General features: G+C 28.7%; 1 protein-coding gene across 1 annotated transcript in view; it reads left to right on the top strand.

Moving 5' to 3' along the window:
• LOC107450669 (homeotic protein antennapedia-like) overlaps positions 1 to 12555 on the top strand; it is a 327250-nt gene extending 314695 nt beyond the window's left edge. Inside the window, exon 7 of the transcript XR_011637369.1 lies at positions 12522 to 12555. The gene's annotated coding sequence lies outside the window, so the exon portion shown is untranslated. The remainder of the gene's footprint in view (positions 1 to 12521) is intronic.
• Positions 12556 to 26811: the final 14256 nt, after the last annotated feature.

The following is a 26811-nucleotide window of genomic DNA, read 5'->3' as shown; positions in this document are numbered from 1 at the left end:
TATATATATATATATATATATATATTATATTACGATAATTTAAAATTACTCAAATAACTTCATTCTTGCTAAACATATACTTTTAAACATACAATGCTAAACATATAGCTTTTATTGACCTATACGGGATCAATTAACTAATAATTTTTGCAAGCTTGCTTAGCATATATAAACGATTCTCACAGTTAATCCATCATCAACCAATTTAAAATTGCACAAAGAATTTTATCCATTCCGAGAATATATTAACTTTTATTAACGAATGCAGAATCAGCTAATTTAAAATTGCGCAAAGAATTTTCGTCGTGCCGAGAATATACTACTTTTATCAACCAATGCAGTATCAACCAAACATTTTCTTTATCAATGTTGTCAGCATAGTAGCAAGTATCAACCAGCCCATGATAAGGAAATTTAAAATTAACTCGAATTTATCCATGCTAAGCGTAAACTAACTTTTTTCAACCTCTACATTATCAATGAATTATTATCTTTATCCATGCTAAGCATCTATACAAACTATTATCAGCCAATCCATGATCAACCAGTTTTTTTTATAACTGTCGTTGAGCAGCTGACCCAATTATGAGTTTACGACTACCAATGTTCAACTCCGTAGCTTTGTAATTTTGAATTTAATCCAGAAGACAAGGGAACTCCTGGATCAAGTATTTGAAGAAATTTGCTTCCATGAAGGAATTTTTGATAAAACTAACTCACATTTCCGTTACACGGAGAGAAAATCCACGAAAATTTTGCACGCTTAGCGAGACGGCAAGAGGACTCTAACCCACGATCCATCTAGCACTGTGGTCTGTGCGAGCCGGGTGCGGAATTCGTGTTGGATTGCAGGGGTTGGAACCTGTGGCACCTCATTTTGAAGTGTGAGCTCTATCCCCTGAGCTACCGCAACTCACAATTGGTGACTGTCTAGAAACATTCCTGAGGATGATCTAAAGACATGCCATCATAATTTCAATCCTTTTCCAGAGGACGTGGCTCCCCATCTTGGTATTCGAAGATCCTCACAGGACGTCAAGCACTTTATGATAGAACAGTTTAACGAGGACCGATACCGAGCATCCTCGGGTCATCACTAACAGCAGCTAGGGATTCCACATTTCAGAAATCTACTGGAAAACCGTGTCTTACTGTTTTTCCACTGTGGGACATCTTTTTTAATGGGAGCTGGACATTTTTTTATCCTGCCTTATAGTTAAATAACCAAATTTGAAATGTTTTTCTATGACATTGAATCAGTTTTAAATTTTTTTCCCGTTTGAATTCTTCTAACATTTAAAAATTTTTATAAAGGGCCTTTCAAAATTTTTACAGATATGTATTTAAAAAAATCAAATTTAGAGTTTAATATATGTTTTGTTACGAAAATGCTTTTAATAATAGAAAAAAAACATTGAAAAAATTTTAAAATTCCCTTTCTAAAATGAGTTTAATAAAACTGTGAATGAAAAGTTTTTTTTTTTTTTTACTATCAGAGCATTAAAAACCTGTCTTCGTCCCATTATCACCATAGCCACCAATGTTAGTCTTATGCAACTTTGTTTCCATGCAACCTTAACCACCAAGCTTAAACTTGTGCTTAAATTAATTGTGAAGGCACGTCGATAGAACCAAGCAAATCAACTAACGAAATAAATAGAAATGATGATTTCAAATTCTTATCTTAACAATTCTTTGACTCCTAGAAAATATAATAAAGTTTCTTTTAACATATAAGTTCTTAAAAAAACTTTCATTTAAAATTATTAAAGTTCAGATTTTTTTGAAACTTATTTAAATGAATTACTATTTTCCTGTTAGTTTAAAACTACTATCTAGCTACTCTTGAATAGTCTCGGGTATTGAATAAGTCAAATAATTTCAATGATTCATTTGACGCTTAATTATTGTAACTCTTAGTCTCCGATGAGTAGTTTCGGAGTTGCGGAGCGTTAATTAATTCTAGGTTATTAGTCGTAGACTCATATTTAGCTGAAGTTACTAATTCATGTCACTGCAAGGCTTTAGCCATAGATTTTAATTTAGTCATATTTTATGTCCTTTTGAGATATCTCGAATTTACTTAGTTTTCATGTCTCTATTGTAAAGAATTGGATTTCTTCTTTTCTTTTTGTTTACGATGCTGAGTTCTGTTTACTACATTCTCATTTGTTAAATTTATTGTTAATTATCCAAGTTTGTTTGAATTTTAAAATAATTGCATTACTACTAGTCTTAGTTTATTATAACTGTAAATAATCTATTATATTTGCCTCTTTCTCAGCGTAGAAAACTGAAAAATGTATTATGAAAGCGATTTCTATAATAACGACAGTGCTTTGAGTAATGATAACGTGTTTTAATTTTATTCAGAAAGTTGATTTTAAGCATTCACTTTATTGTAAAATTTTTTATATAAATTTTCAATTCTAAATAGATTAGTAAAAATATCGAGCATTTGAGACTTTTGCTCGCAGGTGCCATGAAATTTTATCTACAGCACGATAACATGGCACTGGATTTTTGAATTGTTGAGTATTTTAAAGAAAAAGAATACAATTTTTGTAAAATTACATACTGTATGGTAATGACATTTCTGGTAAAATAAATAAATAAGTAAAAAAAATATGGTTGATAAAAAACAAATGGTCATTGGACTGTACATTTGGTAATTTTTCAGTTCATATGGAATCGTTCACTGCAAATTCTGGTTTTAAAAAATATAGTTCTTATTACCTCAAATTTTGTTAAAAAAAAAAAAAAAAAAAAAAAAAAAAAAAAAAAAAAAAAAAAAAANAGTAAATGCAGCAGGATAAATGGTTCTTACGTCATGCTACAAAGTATCATAATAAATTTATCAATTTTAGCCATATTTTACCAGGTATTATAAAACAATATTTTATTGTTAAATTCATCAAAATCGTCACCAAAACGCTTAGGAAAAAGTAACAAGCTTTCTGATGTTGCCAGAGTCAGAAATTTTGCCATATTCTGGTATTTTTAATTTATTTTAGTATTATTATATTCTTTTATTATCTGATGTATTTTCTCAGTGTAGCATCCATTCGTAAAAACCATTTGAATCATAAACCACCATGAACATTAGAGTTCCCATTTTTCCCTATTATCTATAATAACAAGTTTTAATTAAAATTTAGCAAATTAGAAATAGATTAAAAAAACTATGAAACATTAGATATGTGTAAAAAATGTTTTTTTTTCTTCATAAATGACATAGCACAGTAATATACAAAATACTATTTATGCAAAATACAAAACAACTGAAGGCCACAGGTTAGAGCATGCCTCATTCAATATTATTCACAAATGCATCTTATGTTTCAACCTTGATTTCTGGGACACTTTTCATATCATCAAACAGAACCCATACTTAATGATCTCGCGGTTGCACCACAATTATCAAATATTTCAAAATCACTAATTTTTTGTTTCTTAATTGTCATCTACAAATGTTTTCACTCTTTTAACTGCATGTACTTTTAAATATATCTTTTCACTTTTATTTCATCAGTTAAAGCAAACTATTGTATCAATTCTACAGCGTGGTTCATGCCATTTCATCCTATTGATAAAAATGTGCCTGGTAATATCAAAATGCAAATAGGTTTTAATGAATCTCATTATTTATGTTTTCAAAGTTTTTTTTCTCAACCTTTTAATTCGTTGTAAGGAATAACTTTCCTTATCTTATTAAAATGTCCTGATTTGTAATTAATTAATAGAATAAATTACAGTATCTGTTTCCAGAACCTTAAAAATATAAATGCTAATATAAACTTACTCATCTAAACCCATTTTTCTTATTTTATTGTACCTATTAAAATCAAGAACAATTTAACGTGAGTTAACTATCATGTTAACATAATATTGCTTTTTAATCTATAACAATTACTTTATTGAAGGCGCTTTCACATTTATGGAGAATATTAAATGAAAAAAAAATTAGCAAAAATGAAACTTAGGCAGTAGCGCAAGTAAAAACAACACTTCCAGTGACCATATAAATACATCTTCGAAGCAAAATACCACACCTGTTTATTCATAGAACGGCAGCAAGAAAGTTCTAATCGAAGGAACCTTAATGATATCCCGCATCATGGTTAATGGGCAAAAGGGCCTCTTTTTCTTCCTGGCACCTAAGAGGCCCCTCGACCGCAAAAGCCCCTGCCTGCGAGTCATTTCCGAGCGATAAGCCCCCTCTTTCCTCAGAATTGATGGCCACTGGGGTAAGGGCCCGGGATTCGGGAGACTATACATCTCCTGGCCCCTTTTTTTCCCGAAAAAAGTTTCTTCTCTTGTACCCGGGCAAAAATCTTTCTTTACTGTTTGGTGAAGGTGATCAATTAATCGATTGGGTACTTAATTATTTGGCAGAACACGAGCAGAAAATGGAGCCTCCGGAGTTTTCCTTTTTTTCCCGATTTTTTCCTTTTCCCTTTTTTGCTTTCTCTTTTTCCTTTCTCCAGATATTGCCTTAGGGATTTCCGGGAGAAAAAGTTTGCCGAGAGAGTCTGACTTTGTCAATAATTCACTAGTCAATTTCTGCGTGTGTGTTCTTTTTCCTTCTTTTTTTTTTTTTTCTTCTTTTTTTCCCCAGGAGTAGGTATGCTCTTCTGCTACTTTTGGGGATTCTGAATACGAACGTGAGTCTCTTGAATCATTCTGGAATCTAAGAACAAGGATGGGAAAGAAAGAACGTAAAAAAAAAAGAGCAAAAAAAGTTTGAAAGGTACGTGAGGTTGCAGATCCAACCTGGACTTAAGTCCCAGCTATACTTTCATTTGCTTAAGTAACTGTTTGCGGTCGGGACTTGCCTTCGGAAGGTCCTTTTTTATTGGATTATCATCTAACAAGGTTAGAAGTTTTGTTGGAATTGAGTTGTACATTAACGTTGAAAAATTTATGTGCAGTAGATAAATCTTGCTGTTTATGATGAAAGTAATGCACGTTGGAACGTCTTATGACTTTTTAAAGTTAAATTCGATCTCTGCGGTATTCCTCTTGAATTATTTAAATTTCGTTTTATTAAATGGTTGAAATATATTTCTGGAAATTCTTCCAAAAAATTGTAATTCAAAGGTGATGAAGTTTTAGAAAAAAATTTTAAATCAAAATTCAGAATCAGAAATTTTAGATAAGTGATGAACTCTATATAAGCTATGTAACAAAGTTAGAAGCTTTGCTGGAATTGTATACATTAACACTAAAAAAAAAAAAATTACAACATTTGGAAAAATAATGCACTTAGGTAAATCTCTCCATTTATGTTGAACGTATTGTTCGTCTGAACATCTTTCGACATTTTAAAGTAAAATTTGACCTTTGCCGTGGTCATCATATGGAATTATTTAAATTTTATTTCAATGAGTTGCTGAAATATAATTGTTGAAAATCTTTTGAAAAGGTTGTAATTTTCAATGTAAAGACATATTTATAAAAACTTAATTCATAAGTTTTAACTTTTACCTTCAAAAGGTAATAATGTAGTATTTTGTTTTCTTGTACAATGTTATGCAGAAAAAAAATGAAATATTTTTTTATTAAAGTCTTGATGAGTAGCAAAAACGATTTGTAACGATACCATAAACAAGAAATAAAACATTATTATAACCATGCGTATGTGTATTTAATGCAAATTGATAAAAATGCATAACTGATTTAAATAAATTTAATTAAATTTTAGCTATATGAAATATTAAAGATTAAAATCCGTTGCTTTTGGAATTACGCTTTTCAAAAGCAACGAGTTTCATGCTTTAATATTGCATATAGTTTAAATATAATTGCATTTATTTAAATTTAATTAAATGAGGTATACTTTTTTTCAATTTTCATCAAATAGTACATATACTATAACGATGTCTTCAGACATGCCTCAACTAAAAAATAGTGTTTTTGAATACCCTGTGCCAAGGAATGTAGCATGTTGAACTTTAAATGAATGAAAGTCCAATAATAAACAATTAATATTATTTTTTTCATTCATGAACTAATTGATATGCAATTATAAGTTGAGGAATCAGAATGTTTTTCTAACTGACGGGAAATACTATAATAATGAATTAATATTATGTTCCCACTCATAAATTAACTAATTGACGTAAAATTATTGGTTAAAGGAGTATTGTAGTTTAAGGGGTTTATTTCGTAAGCAGAAACTTAATAATTAATAACTGAGCAAGATATTGAAAAAAAAAAATTTCGGTTTTCATTTGAAGAAAAGTGTTTATAATAGTTTAGCATATTTGGAATCGATTTGTTTTGGTGATATTAATCAGATCAGGGAAGTAAATACAATAAATTTCTCACCCTTAAACACTAAACCTAAATTTTTTATAGTAAAATTATAGCAAATTATCGTTATAAAAGTAGTTGTAAGCTGTCGTTAAAATGAAACCACTACAAGTTGACTATTCGCTGTAATGACTACTTTCGTTAATTATTTTAAACTAAATAGTATTAGTAGTAGCTTTAGTAAGCTAAAGTATATTAAACATAAAAAATATAATAAATATGTTAATGAACAAACTGTATCACAGTAAAGGAAAAAGTGCAAAAAATGACGAAAAATCAGCGATATTTTTAAATTTATTGCCTTAAACTCTATGCTTTATACGTTTTAAAAATCTTTTCTTTCTATTATTGCTGTACAAATAATACTTTAAGCGAGTTTTGTTTGTTTATTCACACATTTAATGCGATGACCTGAAAATTCATGTTTGTACAAGCTGTTAAGATATTTGAGCAGTTGCTAATCCTCATATCACTCGTGAACAAGGAATCGAACAAAACATTCTTATCATAAAAGTAAACATTCGCGAAGAAGCAAATACAAATATACATAAACAAATGAAATGAAAAGAGCCAAGAAAGAAAAGGAATTTGCGCTAAAATATTGTTTTTGGCAGGATTGGTCTTTTTAGTTTAAATGTATTAACATTTCATCATTTAGTGTGGAGAATTTAATCTTTTATTCTATGGAATGGGGATGTCTGTATTGCTTATAATATTGGAAAAGATTTGCTCTTTGTATGCGTGTTGTATTGTTTTATGATTCTATTTCATATTTATAAATTTTGATTGAATTATTTCAGAGCAAGGATTTTATATTCATGTAAATGGATCCATAGAGAAAACTTTGCTGAATATATCCAAAAAATTTGTATTATTTTTATTATTAGAATTATTATTGTTATTATAAATATTATTATTATTTTTTAAATATTTATTTTGCAAATTTTCGTTTTGTCTACTTTATATTTATAAATAAGGACTGTATTATTATTAACAACAAAATGAATCCTTAAATTAATTGATATAGAATAAAATCAAACGAAAATTTATGTTTGTGAGCTGAATTAATATTGTTCACAATTTTAGAACAAAAAAGATCCGTAAATAATATTTATTTAATAATTTTTTGGGTTTCTTTTTAATTGCTTAGGCTAGACTTTAGGCTAGATTTATATTATTTAAAAAAAAGGATAAATAAATTAAATGCTGTAGAATAAATCATATAAAAAGTTATTTTTATTTTAATTATTTTTTTGGTAATTTAATAGGAATTTATTTGGTTGATTGCTTAATTTTGAAATTTTAGACGAGATTTATATTATTTACAACGAAAAGGATGTATAAATAAAATGTTGCACAATAAATCAATTGGAAAATATTTTTCTTTTATTTATTTAGCAACTTTTTTGGTTTTTGATTACTTAATTTATAAATTTTAGACTAGATTTGTATTGCTTGCAAAATGAATTCATAAATTAATTCTTGCAGAATAAATAGAAATAAATTGTTTTAGGAAATTAAGAATGTGATAAAAAAAATCTTTTGGTGACAAAAATAAGGTGTAAAATTGAGAAGAATTATAAATGAAACTTTTTAGAAATTTAATAATTATAATAATGATAAAAATTAAATTACCATGATCTCGCGTCTTAAAGTTAAAACATTGGCATAAATTAATGATTCTAAGCAAAATAAAAAATAACTTAATTTTGTTCTAAGGAAATACAGACGCAATGAATTGAAAATAATTAAAAATAGATAACAGTTAGTATCCTTTCACATTAAAAGATTGGCCTGGCTTACTTGAATTACTATTTAAGGATTTTTAATTAAATACCTTAAAATCAAAAAAAAAATTAATGTTAATGAAAAGGAAGTATTACTTACTAAGATCCCAAAAAGGTCTAAGAATCAAAAAATGTTTTGTTTTAAATCTGGGTTGAAAGGAAAAAAAAATATTTGAAGAAAAAAAATCGTTAATAATTTATTTATATAAATTTGTTCTGGATAATGTCTTTTATAGTTTTTAGAATGAAAAAGATTATGAAAACCAAGAATATGGAAAAATTGATCTGTTTTCTGGTTCTATGGGGCACCAAAAAGCCCGGTAAATTTTATCGAAATGCTTTGGAAATGATTTTTGTAAAATTGAAAATGAAGTATGGTTTTACAATATTCAATAAAATTTGGTAATTTTATGATACCTTTGAGCATGGCAGAAAAACTATGTATTCGATAAATTATACTTCTTTAAATTATACTTTGGTTTTGTATTTTGTTCCCCTCCAAATGTGTGTCCCTCCAAATGATAAGAACTATGATTTTGAATACCAGAATTTTCAGTAAACCATTATTAAAGGAAAATGTACTACATATTTCGGTTTTTAATACTAGAATTATGTTTTTATTTTTTTTTAATTTTATTTTTCTATATTTTTTTGCATGGGAGTGTCATTATTATGCAATACGGAAATTTTACTAGTTTTAGTTTCGTGTAGTTTTAGTGTTATGAAGGGAGTAAAGAAAAAATGTGTCTTTCTTCTAAAGATGCTCGGGAAATATTTCTTTGATGATAAGAGAAAAAAATAAGCACTAAGTCAGGATCTTAAATTTGTAAACTTCTTTTTTTTTTCTAAATACAAAATATCAGGATAAATTTTTTTTTTAATTTTTGATAAATCAATTTTGTTTTATAAAACGGCTAAATTAATTGTCAAGAAATGAATAATAATAATAATCATGTCTTTTTTGAAAAAATTATGGATGAAACTTATAAATTGCTTTCAATTACCAAAACAATTAAAAAAATCAGTTTGCGATTGAAATGTATCAATTGAATTCGTAAAAAATACTTACATTTCAGTGGGAATACTGCCTAACTAGGATTTCAACAAGTTTGGAACGGTTTATACAATTTGTAATGGAAATCTCTAGATTAAATGTTATGAGTTGAATCAGGAACCGAATTATGAATAATATTTTTTTTAAACTTTCTTCATAACTCGTAAATATTTATGTTTGAAATTCTATGTTAATAAATTTGTAATTAATTAATTAAATTTAAAGTAAGATTTTTTCCCACGAGTTAAGTGTTACGGCAATAAAAAAGCAAAATAATCGAAAGATTATTTTATTCTGAATTATTTTTGCTATGTTGGGAAAAACTCTTATACACAGAAACGTTACTAATTAACATAAATAAATTTTTCAAAGCTTCTTCTTCGTTAATTTTGATTCCAATAACAGGGGTCTGGGTATAGGATCCATTAAAATAACAGGGATCCCTGTATAACAAGCTCCTTAAAGTATTTTGACACAGATAACGATAAAAATTTACGTTTTTTTTCCCTCGAAGAATGCAAGTAATTTAAACAAGGCTAAACAGCTAAATTATTAGTTTTAAATTAAGTTAAATTAAATAAAAAAGAAAATTTCTGCTAACCAAATTTAATTGTATTTTATAGCTTGATTAGAATTTTAAATTGATTTACAAGAAGTTTGATTCCTGTCGAGACTTGCTATGTTAAAAATAGAATGTATAAATCAAATTTAGAATTTTTCATGTATCTATCTTATTACAAAAGTAGAATGTAAAATAAATCTATCTTATTATAAAATTAGAATTGTGTTCAAAGATGTACTACATTATCTTCCGCAGTACCACCTATAGAATATAAAAGAAAATTCTTTGTTATGATGATCATATATTTAGGTTATGATAGAAACGCCAATTAATAAAGAATGCTGGAATTTTCGTTACTGTTCAACGTTATTTAAGACGTTACCCATGCACTTTGTAGTATGTAATAGAAAACGGAGAGACTAGGGAAAGGAAAAGCACCTGCTCTTTTTCATCGTCCGTATCTCTGTTTCCTATCTTGTTAGAATCTTTACAAAGGCAAACAAAGGAGCTGTCGCCATTAGGAAGAATAGAAGAAATAGTTTAGTAGGAAGAAGCGGAATAATATCCGCATTAATCTCTATTAGACTATGATTTGGCGGAAAAAATGCTCGCCAAATAACGGGCATTTGTTTTCCTTTTGTGCTCAAAAAAGCTCTCGCTCGTTGCCAAACGAGAAAAAGAACAAAATCGTTTGTTTGTACTTATTTTCGAAATGCAATATCGTCTGCGAAAAGAAAGAAAAAAAATATTCGAATGAACAAAAGGATGGGAAGAAATTTTCGCTTTCCGGGGGAGTAATTGAATTCCACTTTGGAATATTGTTTTCAGGTGAAAAACTATCTGCGTAAAATAGAATTGGTGAAAAAAAAAAAGAGAAAAAAAGACAACATTTTAGAACAACAGAAAAAGTTGTTTTAAAAGCTGTTAAGCGATTGCATTACTGATGTTTTAAGGCTAATAATATTGAGCTAGCTTTTATTTCTTACCGAAAAACATTAGCTCTGTATTCGCGAGAAAAAGACTGGTCTCAATGTTTTGGTAATTGAGGTAAAAGATATATGTTCCTTTTTCACACAATTGAATCAAAAACCTTTCACTTATTTTCAATCGGAGATAGGACTACATCAATATCAATAAAATTTCTACTTTCTCGTAAACAGTTTTCTTGTAAAAATCAAACGAATTTTTGTTCTTATAGACATAGCTTTTTGTTCAAAATTAGAAAAAATTGCTCGCAAAAGGAGCACTTTAACAAAATGCAAAAACGCTAAAATCTCTCTTGATTAAGGAATGCAAGTAAATAAATTAAGACTTAATTAATTCTTTGTTTTTTTCCCTGTTTGTCAAATCAATTTGGCAATTAATATCAGTCAAAGGTTCTTATTCAAGTGTAATAAAAACCAAGTATTACTTTAAATTATGTAGCTTGTAAGATGGGATATAAGCAACTGAAGGGATGAAAGGCTGAGTCAACCTTGCCCGGCCCGAGGATCGAACCCAGAACCTGTGGCACGAGAGCGCGAAGCGCTACCAGTCAGCCACCGGGCATCATATAAATCATATAGTTTTGTTTAAATCAATAAAAACCAAATAAATTTTAAATTATTTGTATAGTCAGATGAGATATAAGCAAATAAAAAATTCATTAATTCTTCATTCATTTAGATTAGAAAACCATTTAGCACATTATATCAATCATAAACTCTCATTCAAAATGTAATAAAAACCAAATAAATTTTAAATTCTTTGTTTAGTAAGATGAGATATAAATAAAGAAAAAAAAATCCTTGATTTCTCATTCCTTTTGTTTATTGTTTATCAAAGTTGTAGTAAAATGCTGATAAATGAATAAATAACGAATAAGTTAATATTTTTAATTTGGTGTTCATCAATTTTATTTAATATTAATCAGCACAATTTTTTTTAAACATCATCCCAATTGGTTGGGTATCAACCAATTTGTCGGTCATGCGCCCAAGTTGATCGAATGAATTTATTATTTATTATTCCAATCTGTTATCTCTCCCAATATTTACTGTTTATCAACCAAATTTTTTGATTATCAAGACAATTTGATTGTAATCAACTTAATTATAACTTTTGCAATCTTTCGACAAAGCTCAATTTGATGAGTTTTAAACTCAATGTTTATGAACTGTAAAATATATAAATTTCCAAGAGAATCCAACACTCACGATTTCTGTAGTAGTAAGATGTAGATGGATAATTCATTAATTTTCTTCGATAGATGTAGTAGCTTGATGTAAATAAGGAATTCATTAACTTTCTTAAATTTCCTGTTTATTAACCTAATTGTTACTGTTTATAAACCTAACTTGTTAGTTATCAACTTAATTTGTAGGTTAGAAACCCGGTTTGCTAGTTATCAACTCAGTTTGAATGTGGAAAAAGCTCTCGACTAAACTCATTAATAATTTTCAATATATTAGGGGGATCGAAAAGTAATGTCGCTTTGGCGCTTTAAATATTCGTTAGTCTTGAAAACCAATTTATTTTTTTTGTTCAATTCAATCCGGTATTGAAAGTTCGTTGCTAACGAGGGTGAATACATTATTAATTAAAAATAAAATCTTGATAACAAACATCAAATTACACCGAAACGACATTACTTTCCGGTCCCCCTAATATGTTTATAGCAAAATCCAAATATCCAAATCAGAACATTTTACCAAAACAACACATCTTCAATTTTATTCTCCTAATTCGAAAACTAAGTATTTTATCTTGTTTTAATGTATCCATTAATCTTTTATTAATAATTTTTTTATTTAAATAATTACAGATTAATGAAGCTGGCGTTGTCGTAACGTTTATTGGTATGTATTTTAAATTATTTCTAATTTACTGCGTGGCGAAAACAAAAAAAATATGTTATGTCAATGCATATAATTATTTATTAAGTAATGTTTTATTTTAATAACAATTATTTTATCAGACGAATTTATGTAAATGTTGAATTAGTTAAGGTAGTAAAATTAAAGCTTGTTCTATTAAAGTAGTTTCCTATAATATAACATTGTAACGTAAAATGACATTTTAAATAAAGTTTGTCCTAAGTTAGAGATATTCTTCTTTCTTTAGTAGTGCCTTCATCTAAAATGTTTCAGATGACTCTTAGTAATTATAGATATGTGGCGTAACTACCACTACAATTATTAAATATCAATTCACTAGTATATAAGTAGAGCCCGGAAGTTCAGGCAAAATGCCATAAATGCCCTTTTCTGCCTTTTTTAAACGTTTTCTTCTGAAAATGCCTTTTTCTTTCCTTTTGTTCAAAAATGCCTATTTCTGTCTAATTTAAAATTTTTCTGCAAAGCTTTTTGTGCTTTTGACCGAGCATAAACGCAAAATGAAGAAATTTTGAAGTACAGAAATGGTTGACTGTCATCCGACGTATTGTAATGCATTTATAGAGATTAGGACTTTATTCCTTTTGTCTTATTAATATTTTCTCTCCGTCTCTTCGTGGCGTCACCTTCGTCGTGGCGTCACCTTCGCCCGATGCGCTTTGCAAGGAGAGAGAGAAAGGGAGTGAAAAGATTGGAGTTATTTTTACTTACAGTCAATAGAATTTATTCTTACTTACGGCCCATATAGCCTACACCATCGAATAACTCGTATGCTCTCTTATCTACAAAACGAATTCACCAAGCTGGTTGAGCACATTGTAGCAGGAGCACGAAAAAGTTTTCTAGTATACTAGTTATTTCTAAAATGCCTAAAGTAAAAGCCTGCACAAGCAAAAAACTGGACAGTTTTGTGAAAGAATTTGGGTCGGATGTGTTTTCTACTGATGGGAGCATTCTGTTTTGTAAGGCATGCGAGAAGTCAGTAAATTTTGAGAAGAAGTATTTTATATCTCAGCACTTGGAGACATCTAAGCATAAAACAGCAAAAGATAAAAAAGATGGGAAAACATCGACTCTGATTTCCACCTGTTTTCAATTATCTTCTCGCAAATCGGAATTTGCAATGGATTTATGCNTTAACCATATTCTTTTTGTAAATTGGAGGATACTTTTTTTACTTTATTAGAAAATATATGTTTCTGTTTCACACTCAAAAATGTCATTACTGCTTACAATTTTTAAATTATCATTTATAATTATCGTGGATTTTTTCTAAGGTAAATTAAGGAAAAATTATGAATTAAGAAAATTTTTTTTCTTCAAAAATGTGCAATTCTTTAAAAAATTAATTTATGTAATAATGTAATAGATTGTAACATCTATGTTTAAAACGTATTCCATAATAAGGTCCTAAAATGTTTTATTGTATTAATATTTTTAACTTCCTTATAACTCAAGTTCCTTATTATTTCAAAAAACACAATATGATAAACACTAACAATCTTTTTTTTTATTTGTTACAATTTTTTAAAAATTAGATGTAAGTAAACTTTTTGTTTCGGTTTAGTAATACAGAATTATATGAACTGAACAATTAAAATCCTTAAAAATTTAAGTTCTTCAACCATCATAAAGAAAAACTTCAGCAAGAGTTTGAAAACCTTTATATACTTCGAAATTCTTTTTTAAAGAAAAAAAGAAGAAAAGATAACCACTCAAATGTGTATAAAAAGAAGAAAAAAATCCTTAAATCCGGAGAAAAAGGAGAAAAAAGTCTCTCATATAAATGGGTTTTGCCTTTGAAGGATTTATATTTCGGGAACGGGAAGTCTCAAAAATGTAAAGCCCCATCTCATGCGAAGTCTTAATAAGTTTGATGGTATTTTGAGACTAGGGGATGGGCAAAAATACGGCAGCCGTAAGAAAACTACCGTATACGTCTATGCCATTTCTACTAGATTAGGTCGTATCTCAAAAACGGGCTCGCGCACCGCAATAAAGTATTCATAACGTATCTGGGTTTGATTACAGTGGGGCCGTCACGTCTCACTTTCCTCGTTCCTCACGTAATAAATCTCGATGCATTCCCCGTACCCACCTGATTTGGCCCCACACTACCGTTGCGTGACACTCCCTCCGTATACTTTCTCTAATATAACACTTGTTACCTCTAAACTTTCTGTCGGCACGTAATAGTTTCTTATTTTTTTTTCCACCTTTGCTTCTGTGTTTTAGTCTTTCTAGTTTCACTCCTCGCTTTCCATTTTGAGTTTTCACCCTTCCTCTTTTTACTGCGTTTTTTTTAACCTCCTTTTTTTGTCTTTTTTTCATCTTTCTTGTAGTACTTTGATGTCATTTGTTGTATTCGTGTAATTGCGTTTTAACTTCGTTTTCGAGGTTGGAGTAAAAACATTTTTAGCTCATCACAAAAGTTTCGAACATTTTTTTCCCCCTCCATACTCTCGTTCCGTACTTCGCAATGGTTTATTTTTTTTTTTCTTTTTCTCCTTTTCATATTAAATTAATAAAGCAAGAAACAGCATCAGTTATTCCTGTATAATGGGAACAATAATTTGTTGCTTAAGTTTTTTTTTGATAATAAATTCAATTGTTTCCGTGATTTTACCATTCAAAAATCTTTCATGAAAAAAGTACCAGAGAAGTTAATTTTCATTTTACATATCATCCAATTATGGTCGGTTTTGCTTAGTTTCCAATTATAAAGAAGAGAAATGAATATCTAAATAAATAATTTATTATGCACCATTCATGAACGAAAAAACATTACGCTAAATATTATTAAGTATAAAATTTTGTTTAAAAAAAAAGTAGTATAATTTGTAGTATCTAGTACAGGAGTGGCGAACGTTTATACATCAACGTGCCATTTTTTTCTAAAAAATTGTTTGATGAGGTCATAGACGTGCCGTCAAATAATTTCGACTTCGTGATTATTTGGAAAATAATAATACTAAATACTATCAACTCAAAACTCTTTATTTACATTGAAAAAAAAAATTCTTTTGCAATGTTTCAGTTATACGCGTAATTCAACTTAAAGTAACATCAGTGTGACTTCTGTTGTTGCAGATTAGATGACAAATAACTTATTTTAGGTTGTAAGATGTTAGTTTGAGCAGGACTGTTAATTTTTCTGCTAGTTATTTATTGTTAGCTTGCTTTTTATGGTTATTAATTGGTTTTTTTAGCATTAATTGTTAATTTTATAATAATAATTGTTTATTATTTTGTGTGGTTTTGGTGAATTTTAATTTAATTGTTGCATATGCTTCATAGTGTAATACCATTTGTGCAATAACAAATGTGATCGGTGGCGTGCCCGAAATATTGTGTCGGGTGCCATAAATGGCACGCGTGCCATTGGTTCACCATCCCTGATCTAGTATACACGAGAACCACTTCGACCTTACTAAAGGCAGCATTACGTAGAGCTCATGCCTGTCAAATAGTATTTGTTGCTCATTTAATTTCTAATTGTTTTTAATTTTATTCATAACTTTGTTAATAAAATGAACAATTACAATGTAAGAAATTTTTAGATGCTTTAAATCATAATATTGAACCTTAATATAAAATAGTTTTTCGTGGTTAATTCTAATATTTATAGATTTGAAACTTAAAAATAAATAAATCATAAAAACAAGGAAGTTAATTTTTGATTTAATGATCAATACGTAAAGAACAATGAATACTTTTTATTAAAATATGTAGTTATAAATAAATTTATTCATTTCGATATTGCTACTAACCGTAACAATAACGATAATAGATACTAAATAAAATGCAAAGTAAGAAATTATCTTTAACTTTTTTTCTTATCACCTTTAGGTTTATACATGTAAATAATATGGTATATTTTTGAGTTTATGGGAGAAGCTATCAATGTTTAGAAAATTTATTTTGTAGCCATTTTTTATTTAAAAACAACTTTAATAATTTTATTATTATTATTATTTTAAATAATAAGAATTCTTTTTTTTCAACATACGACTAATTCTGGAAGAAAAAAAGGGACGTTCATCCAAAATCATGTGAAAAAAATCAGCAAACAATATAAATTGTGATTTTAAAATATTTTAAAAAATCATTTGTTTAAATATTATAAATTTGTCTACTGACATTTATAAAGATGTTATTTCCCAGAAATAAAAATTCAGTCGTGAAAAAGTTTTGGTAGGTCATTTAAAAATATATACATCTGTCGCAGCAGCTATTTTTCAATCTCGGGAGCTTTTAAAAATGTATTTTGAAGTGACCTAAAACAGTTAATGAACATTTTGAGCTAAATCGTGATTAGTAGAAGGAGGTTAATGTTCATTCTAACTTGGAAAAAATACGAGTACTTAAGAAACTGCGTATCTTTATCGTTATAAAGTATCTTTAATGTCATGAAATGTAATTCAAAGAAGTTTTTTCAGTTCCTTAAAATTGATCAAAAATAATATTTCTTGTTTTTTTTTATATCCAAATACATCTCGGATTTTATAGCCTACTATATTTTCTTCTACTTTGTAAAAATTAGAAACTAAACTATATATATTTGCCCGGTACTCTGAACACAGATTTTTATCCTGATCCATCCTAAGCAGATATTAAAATATCAAATTAATACAATAAATTTAACGAATAAACGAATAAACGAATAAATTTATATAAAATCGGATGTAACAAATACTTCGGACATTCACCAGAGCGACTATACGATTGTTGACATTCACCGGCAAAAGTTGACATTCTCATAATTTCTATCATTCACGGTAATATATTAGGCTTAGTGTAAAGAGAATAATTCTGAAAATAAATTTCATTTTATTGTGTCAGCTGGTGCTTAAATTAAGTAGGAACAGATCTAATAACTTAAAGTCGAAAGGGGTAATTTGGTCACTAAAAAAGGGCTTCTGAAATTTTAAACTTTTTTAGATTAGAACTAGAAGAAATTATTAAAATATTTACAAATCATTCGGTCATTTGTTCATTTTTAGCACGTTTTCATGAATTTTTAACAATAAAATAGGAGAGTTTATTCATACTGTGGGGTAAAATAGTTATGTTAAGAAAAAGTAAATTAAAATCCAGAAAATAAATAAAAAATAAACGTTTGTAGGAAATTTATTTAATATTTAATTATAGTTATTAATTATTTAAATTATTAATTTAACTATTAATTTAATTATTAATTTTACTATTAATTAATTTATTAATTTAATTATAATTTAAAATTAATATTATTTAATATTTAGAACNTATACAATGCTCGAATAATCTGATGAATCAGCTGCAAATAAGTTTTTTTAGAGTTAAATTCTACACAAATTATCAAAATAAATTATTAATTTTTAAAAAATTTACGGAAAATAAACATACCCACGGAAAATAATCATAAAATAATCAAGCTTAATTAACTCACCAAAACGGATTAGCTATTTATATACGAAATTTCGTTTATTGCGTTGATACGACGGACCAGTCATTTAATTAAGGACAGTTTTTGAAAACATCATGGTACTAACGGCATTATGGAAAACTGGTATAACAGCGATATTAGAGCAAAACTTCCATGATATTTTGTAACTACCAATATTTTTTTTTCCGTCTTTTCATTTATTTATTTATTTATTATTATTTTTTTTATTTTTTTATTTTTATTTTTTTTGTAGACCTTAAAATTGTTCCAAAACATGATGCATTAATTAAAGTCAACGCAACCTTCCTAATATTGCTTCAAGTAAAATAGCATCATTAAGATCATGTTTGTTAAATTTTGTGTTAAATTTTAGAGTTGTTTTTACTTTACTCTGTTACTATGCTAATAATTCAAATTAAGAAATAACAGTCTTTCTGTTTAAAAACTAAAGAAGCAAATCAAAAAAGTCTTTTTTCTTGCAGTACATGTTTGACTTACCCCAAGGAAACGACCCTCCCAGAATATTATTTCAAATTCCATAAATTAAAAACTCGTTTATAGGTCTCTACCACATCATGCATCATGTTTTTTTTCCCTACCTTCGCATACCCCCTTAGCTCGTCCCCAAAATCAATTTAAAAAACGTTTTTAACGTAGCGGAGTTTCTAAAAAGCTAGGGCCTAGCATGCTCTTCGCATGATAAATAGGTCATTTGTTCCAATGCATTCGACTTCACAGTTCATTTAAGGTCACTTTAGGAAAAAGAAGTAGTTTCCCTCCCCCATTACCCCCTTTTTACTCCTCCCCCTTACGAGAAAAGATATTACGGCAACGCCTTGCCGTAATATGCCACAGAACATTATAGAAAAGACTTGAACGGGAGTAAGAAAAAATTATATAAATTTTTTTTTTCTTACTTCAAAACAAATTTTTAGAAGAGGGTTGAGCAGCTTCTTAATAACTTTATTCGAGTAATCCAATTATGGAGTGACGATTTTATTCTATAATATGGGGGAAGGGGGTAGTCTTGTGAATTAGACACGCAAGAATGAGCGTGTTAAAGACTTATTTATACAATGCTCGAATAATTTGATGAAAGAATTTTTATTTTCTGTTCGTTTTTTATTAATTTCGTTCAAGATGAAGTGTGGAGTGTAACAAGTATTTTGACATTATATCCTTTAAATTAATTTTTATAATTAATTAATAATTTTACGTGCTGTTAAGATACAGTCGCATTTCCTAATAAGAAACTTCTTTAATGAGAATTTTAACAAAATTCTGTTCAAAATGTGAATATTTCTTTAAATATATCCGAAAAAATTGTTAACGCAATTTTTTTTAAAATTCTATATGACTCTGTAAATAAATTTTTACTCAAACTGCTTTCCTCGTTAGAAATTTTGTACATTAGAAACGTTAATATATTTCTTTTTAATTTTACAAAACGCTTTAAATGAATTTTACATAAACTGCTTGTTACATTAGAAATGTTGTTGGAAATTTTTTTGTTAAATCTTTGCTTAGAGAGTCTGGGTTCTTTTTGTGAAACTTAGAAGCAATGTAAAGTAGCATAGAAACAACATAGAAATGTACCAAGTAACGTATCAAATATTTAATAAACAAAAATAAATTCATTTTTAGTGAAAGTCTCTTGTTTCGGTACCATAAGCAAGTGCATTCGTTAGCATAGAAGCAGTAAACACAGCAAATATTTTTTTTTTCACAAATTAATTTATTTGTTCCTTTTACATTGTTTCTACTCCATTTTATACATTTGTACGCTGCTTTTACATTATTTCAGTGATAAATATTCCAATTTTGTGCATCAAAAGATATCAAAGACAATTTTGTGCATCAAAAGACATTTTGCGCATCAAAAATTTTTGTAGTGTTATTTTTGATTAGACTACAATTAAATTAAATTAAAATTTGTGCTTAATTGGCCACAGAATCGAATGTAATCACTAAACCATAACATTCTGAAATATCTTGCAAAGGATTCGTTTTTTTTTTTTTAATTTCTATTGATTATAGTTTAGGACAAAGTAATAATCAAATTTATAATTAATTATCGAAATTAAAATAGTATTACTATTTACTATGTTTTAACATCAAATGAGAACGGTGATAAAATGTAAACATGTTACGTTATTTGTACATTTAGCACTGCTAACTTGCACAATGTTAAAGTTTGATTTAGATTGGATCAAAATAAAATTTAGATATTCTGCGAGGAATCTGAGACATCTGATATGATACTTTGATGATATGCTAAGTGGTGATTAGTGTTATTATTATAATGTATTAAACTACGAAAATCAATAACAGCAAATAAACATATTATGTAATGATATTTTTCTTCAGCTTTGCAAGCAAAATTTATTGCTGTCACTTTTTGCATTAGAAAAGTCATAACAAAAGTTTAACATTTTACCAATATTTGTTTTTTTAGCTATTGAGATATTAAAAATACAAATATCTTTTATTGCATTGAGCAAACCAATGAAACTCTGATGAAGTATAATGGACATTTTTTTTCTTCTCAAAATCAATAGTTTTCGATAACTTTGGATGTCTGTAAAAAATGGCACATTCGTAATACATTTTTTTCGATAATTTTTTTGAGTTATTTATGTTAGTTTCGATTTATCAGAAAAGAGAAAAAGCCGAAAATCCAATACAGTTTTTTTTTATTTTTCTTCCGTCAAAGCGTTCGTATATAATTTTTCCCCTCTTCTTTCGTTCTATTTTACACCGCGAGAAAGTTTCTTTTCATTTCCAATCCATCTGAAATTGTAAAAATAAGAGAAGTTTTCGATTAGAACGATCTGAAAATGCCACCGGGAACCGAATAGGGAATTGGGAGGAAAAAAAAATAAAATTCTAGAACTGTATTGGGAGAAATTTAGAAAAAAAAGAAATGATAGAAAACCTGGGGTGTGTGAGGTTGGTGGCGGATAAAACGAAAGGGAAAAAATAGTGAAAAATAAAATACCAAGCGATTTTTCTGTCGTCGTCGCCTTTTATCAACAAAAGAAAAAGCAATTTCGTTCGGCAAGTCGTGCTTACTTCCTTAATTACCTGAATATTACAGAAAAATCGCGCAGCCTACAAAAGTTTCAGACGATTTTTTTTTTATTTGCTTTCATTATTTTTTCACTCTTATAGTATCTATTCTCGGCTTAAAATCTCGACTGTGAATCGATTGGATGAAAATAAATAATAAAAAAAAGTAGAACCCATTATTTTCGATCCATGTTTGAGCCTGAATCGTTTTCCTATTATTTGGAGTGAGCCGTCCAAATAGCCCCTTCACATTTCGGACTTCGAAAAGAGAGATTGTTTCGAGATAATAAACATCAAAGCAATCCTTTTCGAACATTTCTGTTATTTCCTTTCTCTAATAAACACAATCGAATATTTTTTTTTTATCATTGCCTTTTGAAATAATTGAAATATTCTCAACAATTTAATATTTGATTTTGATCTCAAAAGTTTGAAAATCAATAGTTTACTGTCTCGACTCTTATTTTCTAAGAATTACTACACAGCAAAATTATGCACGTGATTATTTAACAAAAACAGATCTATGTCAGAAGGTCACAAGTATTGGATAATATGAAGATTAATTGTAATTGATACATATCTGTAATCAGCATTACAGATATGTATTAAATTAACAACAATTTAATATTTGATTTTGATTTAAAAAACTTCAGAATCAATAGTTGCTGTTACATTGTTTTTATTAAGTATAACTGCACGGCAAAATTATGTTTCCATCATAATTCAGTGTTTAGTAAACAGAAATGTGATGGAATATATACAGGGGAATATGTATTAAGTGTTGAATCGATGCAACGCTCTTAAACTATATATACAATCTTGCCGTGAAGAATTACCTGGGCCTTAGAACAGACAAATAACTTAAATATTTTAAAAGTCTTTAAAATATTTTAAAAATCGCCAATTTGGTGACATTTTTCGTCCCAGATGAAAACTTTCAAAATAACTGCCTTATTCTCAGTTTTTGCAAATTTTTATGAGCCCTGGTAGTGCAGCATTGAAGTTTTTAAATCAGGGACTTCCAATTTACATGAGGTCGGGGGCCATAATTAAAAACACCAGTCAAATGACGGATCGCAACTTAATCAAAATTTTATATAGGACTCTTTTATATTCGAAGGAGCATTAAATAATACTGTCAGATTTTTATCAAGTTGTGCGACACAAAAGCATTGAATTACAAATTAAAATAAGAAGTAGATTTTTAAAAATATTTAATCAGATATTAAAAAATTCTGGCTACAAAATTTACGAGTGTAAATAATTTCGTCCAAAATGAGTGGTTTCAAGAAGTTAAATCGGCAAATTTCTTCGAGAAAATTTTTGATACACATATGCTAAATTATATTTACAAAATAAAAAAAGTGCAACAAACACGATTATTTTTGTAATTGAATAAATATTTTCTTGAATGCAAAACTTGAGAAATTTTTTTTTTTGCACCGTTGGTATGTTAATTATTCCAGAAACGGAGAAATTAGGGTTTTTTTGAAAGAAAGAAAAGTATTTTAAACCCATATAGACTTTTTATGAAAATTGTCAACAAAAAAATGACAACTAATATATTAGAGTTCACTGGCCACAAAACAGGCTTAGCGGGCCGCCAGTTGGTAACCACTGCTTTAAATATTATAAAATTAGACTGCAAACACTTTACATTTTCACAAAACTGTGGCTTTTTTCCATATTGAATGTCATGTATTTTATCTTCAGTGTAAATGCGCCTTGCAGCGACTCAACTCAACTCAACCTTTGTTATCCCATCCTCGTCGCCAAATTATTATATACAAGAATCAAGGTAAATCATATTTTATTAAGGAAAAGGTGACGTTTACATCTTGTTACGTTTAAAGTTGAACAACAACTGACTAGCGCGGGATAACAAAAAGGTTGAGTTGAGTTGAGTCGCTGCAAGGCGCATTTACACTGAAGATAAAATACATGACATTGAAGTTTTGTGCCATTTTCAAAATAAGCGGAGACAGCGCTAGGCTAAACTTGACCTAACTGTCTTGAGTAACAGTTGCAAAGTCACAGCAGTTCTAAATATAGCATATTATTGGCGAAAAAGCATCGTTTAATATTACGACGAGGCCTTCGAGAAAAAGACTTAACAAATAATTCATATAACCGTTTCCTGCCTAAATGCTGTCAAACAGAAACATACAAAGAATTTGAACTCTACAGATTAATTAAAAACGAGATACAAGTTTTCTTTAAAAATCAGATTTCAATGTAAATATAATTTGAATCGCGAGCAAATTACTTTTGAAAACGAAGCCACATAGTGCATGACTTGCATATTTCAAAACTTCTCAATATCAGTAAATACTCAGCTAAAATTGCATCCCTCGCCTTAAAACGTAGAAAACTTTTGCTAATTACCAACCCTCACACCTAAAATGGAAATTTAAATCTTCCTGAATTCCATTTTCCTCCTTGATCGGAAATGCTGGTGGTTCAGAAATGCCCCCACACCACCTCTGAACCACCCCCCCTTCAGTCCGAATACTTAACTGAACCCTTCGCTAATTACTGTCGTTTAAAAGGAACGGAATTACGAATTTCGAAGTTGCACAGCTCGGCGTTTAGTTTGGTCCTAAAACTTCTGGCCTCAGCGCTTTTTAATGCACCTTCCAGTAAAGGGATCTTGGGTATAGGGGGCCGTTCAGGGGGGAGGGAACTCTTATATTAATCAGCAAACTTTCCCCCTTCTAATTTCTGATCTGTGACATCTGTTGGCTATAAGGCCGGAGTCTTAACGAATGGCTGTGCGATATTGAAATTTTCCTCCACAGTATCCATATTTCTGTTTACTCTAATGTAATCAAGTTTTAATCATTTATTTGATGAATTGGAGTGATTTTCGCTCCAACCAGTAATTATTTTTCTCCAATTTAATTGAAAAAAATAATATTTTTCTCTTTTTTTTAATTCCCGAGATTTTTCACTGAAATTAGAAAAAAATTAGGATTTGATGGATTTTAGATCGCTTTTTTTCCCTTCTTGAAGTTCGAAGAGTTTTATTAATTAGTTTTTTTCTTTCTTTTTTCTTATCGATTTTGACAAAATTGCTAACTTTATAATGGATATGAATCATTTAAAAGTTAGATTAATTAAGACTTTTTGAAAAATGAGTTCCTTAATTATTGATATGTTTGCATGCATCCAATATTTTCCACATGTTGTCCCACCAATAAAATATATTTTAATATGTTCGGTAATTAATCATTCGACCAAGCAAATTATTATCAAGCATTAGCTAGGCATAATTCATTAGACCAGGACTTTTGATAAGAATCTTTTGATTTACTTTTCCTCATTTTGGCTTAAAAAGTGATTATTTGAGTCTTTTACTCGTTTTTATTTCCTTTTTATGAAAAAAAAAGTACCGTAAATGGAAACAAATTTATTTTTGTTCCCTCATAAATTCCAAAACCTAACTATATATAAAATACTTGTTTAAAATTGTGTCCAGATATTGTATGTTTGTATGAATTTGGAACTCTAAACTCGCTCAGGAGAGTGCTAAAGGAGAGGAGGTATAAAAGGAGAGGAGGTACGAAAGTAAGTACGAAAAAGGTAGAGGAGGTACGAATATAATTTTTTTAAAAACTCACTAAAGTTGTCATCAAAAGGCAAAGTTGCTTCGGCTTACAATAATACAGTTTTGGCTTACAATAACTCAGATGATTGCTTCGCAATAATTGCTGTTTCTTGGCGTACCGCAGTCTAAATTATTCAACTAAAAATATATGTACACCAAAAAGATCATTTATCCCACCTCTTCCCACTTTCAAATATTTCCCTTATTATACTATTAAGATCTATTAGCAAACATAAATCATTTTTCTAAGTAATCATTTTTTGAAATAACATTTAAAATATATTGTTATATTATTAAACATTTAAAATATATATATATTTAAAATTTTTTATTAAACATTTAAAATATATTTAAAATATATTGTTATTGTAATGAAAAGTATATTGTTATAACGACTGTTCACAACTGTACAACTGTAATTTAATATTTTTGCTTATCAAACGAACGGATGTATATTTTAAATACAATTGCGTTCATCACTTCGTGCAAATTGACACAAGTTGAAAGTTAAGTTCTAAATTATTTATCGAATCTCTTTCATTTTGCGTATATTAATGTAATTTGCGCCGAAAAATAATAATTGTAAAACGATTAATTAGATCAGACACTGATTTTAATAACTTTATCTTAAAATGTAGCGTAGAATTACGTTATTCTAATAATAATAATTGTATAAACTATGCTCTTAAATTCTTAATTTAGAAAACAAGCAACAAAACTGCGTCACCATCATTAGATTTTTATATTTAGTTAGTTAATTTTTCTTTTTCTTTTTTTCTTCTTCTTTTTTTATGGGGTACTTCGATGATATGATGGTCGCATATTCTTTCGTTAAATCTATGTATCATAGAAAATTATTTAAGCAGAAAACAATGCAGTTAATAAAAATCGTTTATTAAATTTTAGATGGGAAAATTGTCTTGGTTAAAGATGACAAATCGCCGTCATGACATATTTACACCATTTCGGTGCTTTAGTTCAAGATGGCGTTTTAAAAATGAATGACAATTTGAAAATTTAAGAAAAATGGAAGCTATGCAATTTGAAGCTTTTACTAAGGAAATAAAAAAAAATATTCTCCCCAAATTTCAAAAATTATTACAAAGTTCGTCAATTGATACCGTTAATAAATTCAAAACATATGACATAATATTATCGAAGTCACCTCCATTTACAACAATGACGCGTCTGTGTAAGTAATTAACAAATACCGGTACAAATATTTCAGTAGGGATGGTTTAACATACCACATAAAACATTGTTAAATAATGTTTTCAGTCAGCGACACCATCTTCGGACGAGTTTTTCAACTAATTTCTTAAATTTGGCGGATACGAATTTTCTTGTATTCATAGAAGAACAAAGCAAACCCCACATTTTGAAATCTTTCCATTTTCCTTCAGTAGATTTTTCCAATTTTGATTCATTTTTGGAACACTCAGCCAAATCTATACACGGAGAGTATGCAAAGATCACATTTATAACGAAGAAAAGAAAAAAAATTAAGTTGGATTTAATATTTCATGTAATCTGGACCGAACGAATGTAAATAATTAATTTTAAGAAGATAAGGGAGAAAAATGTTTACTCCCCCCCTCATTTTTCAATGCATCTTCAGCTCGTTAAAATACCTAATTCGAGGAAAAGACTTTGATTAATGAACAAATTCCCAACATAATATGTTCAAATAGCTGACAGCAGACATCAATTTTTGCTCTTTATCTCCTATCTTTCCATTCGCAATCCCTTTCGTTTGGCGAGCAAAATGCAATTTGGCAGAACTGAGATAGACGCCCAAAGGGAAACAAAGAGCAAGAAAAACTCCATCACGGAAGATTGTAAGTCAGAGAGTCAGCTCTCGAAATTCCGAAATTCGAAAAGAGTCTTTTTGAAGATAGGGTTCAATTTTCAGGAAAACACAAACATTCTAGAAGGCGTCTGATAAGCCAAATAAGCTTCTCTCCACTGTAATTATTTTTTCTTGCTTCTTCAGTTAGTAAAATCTAATGCTAATCTCCATAAACTGGCAATTTGGAAAGAGGATTTTCTTCGTTTGTGAAAACTTGAAGTTTCCCGTCCCCCTTCCCCGTAAATCCCCCCCTGACCATAGCTACGGTTT

Source organism: Parasteatoda tepidariorum, chromosome 8 (genome assembly GCF_043381705.1).
Source record: "Parasteatoda tepidariorum isolate YZ-2023 chromosome 8, CAS_Ptep_4.0, whole genome shotgun sequence".
NCBI classification, from domain to species: Eukaryota; Metazoa; Arthropoda; class Arachnida; order Araneae; family Theridiidae; genus Parasteatoda; species Parasteatoda tepidariorum.
This window is presented reverse-complemented; position numbering and strand designations above follow the sequence as displayed.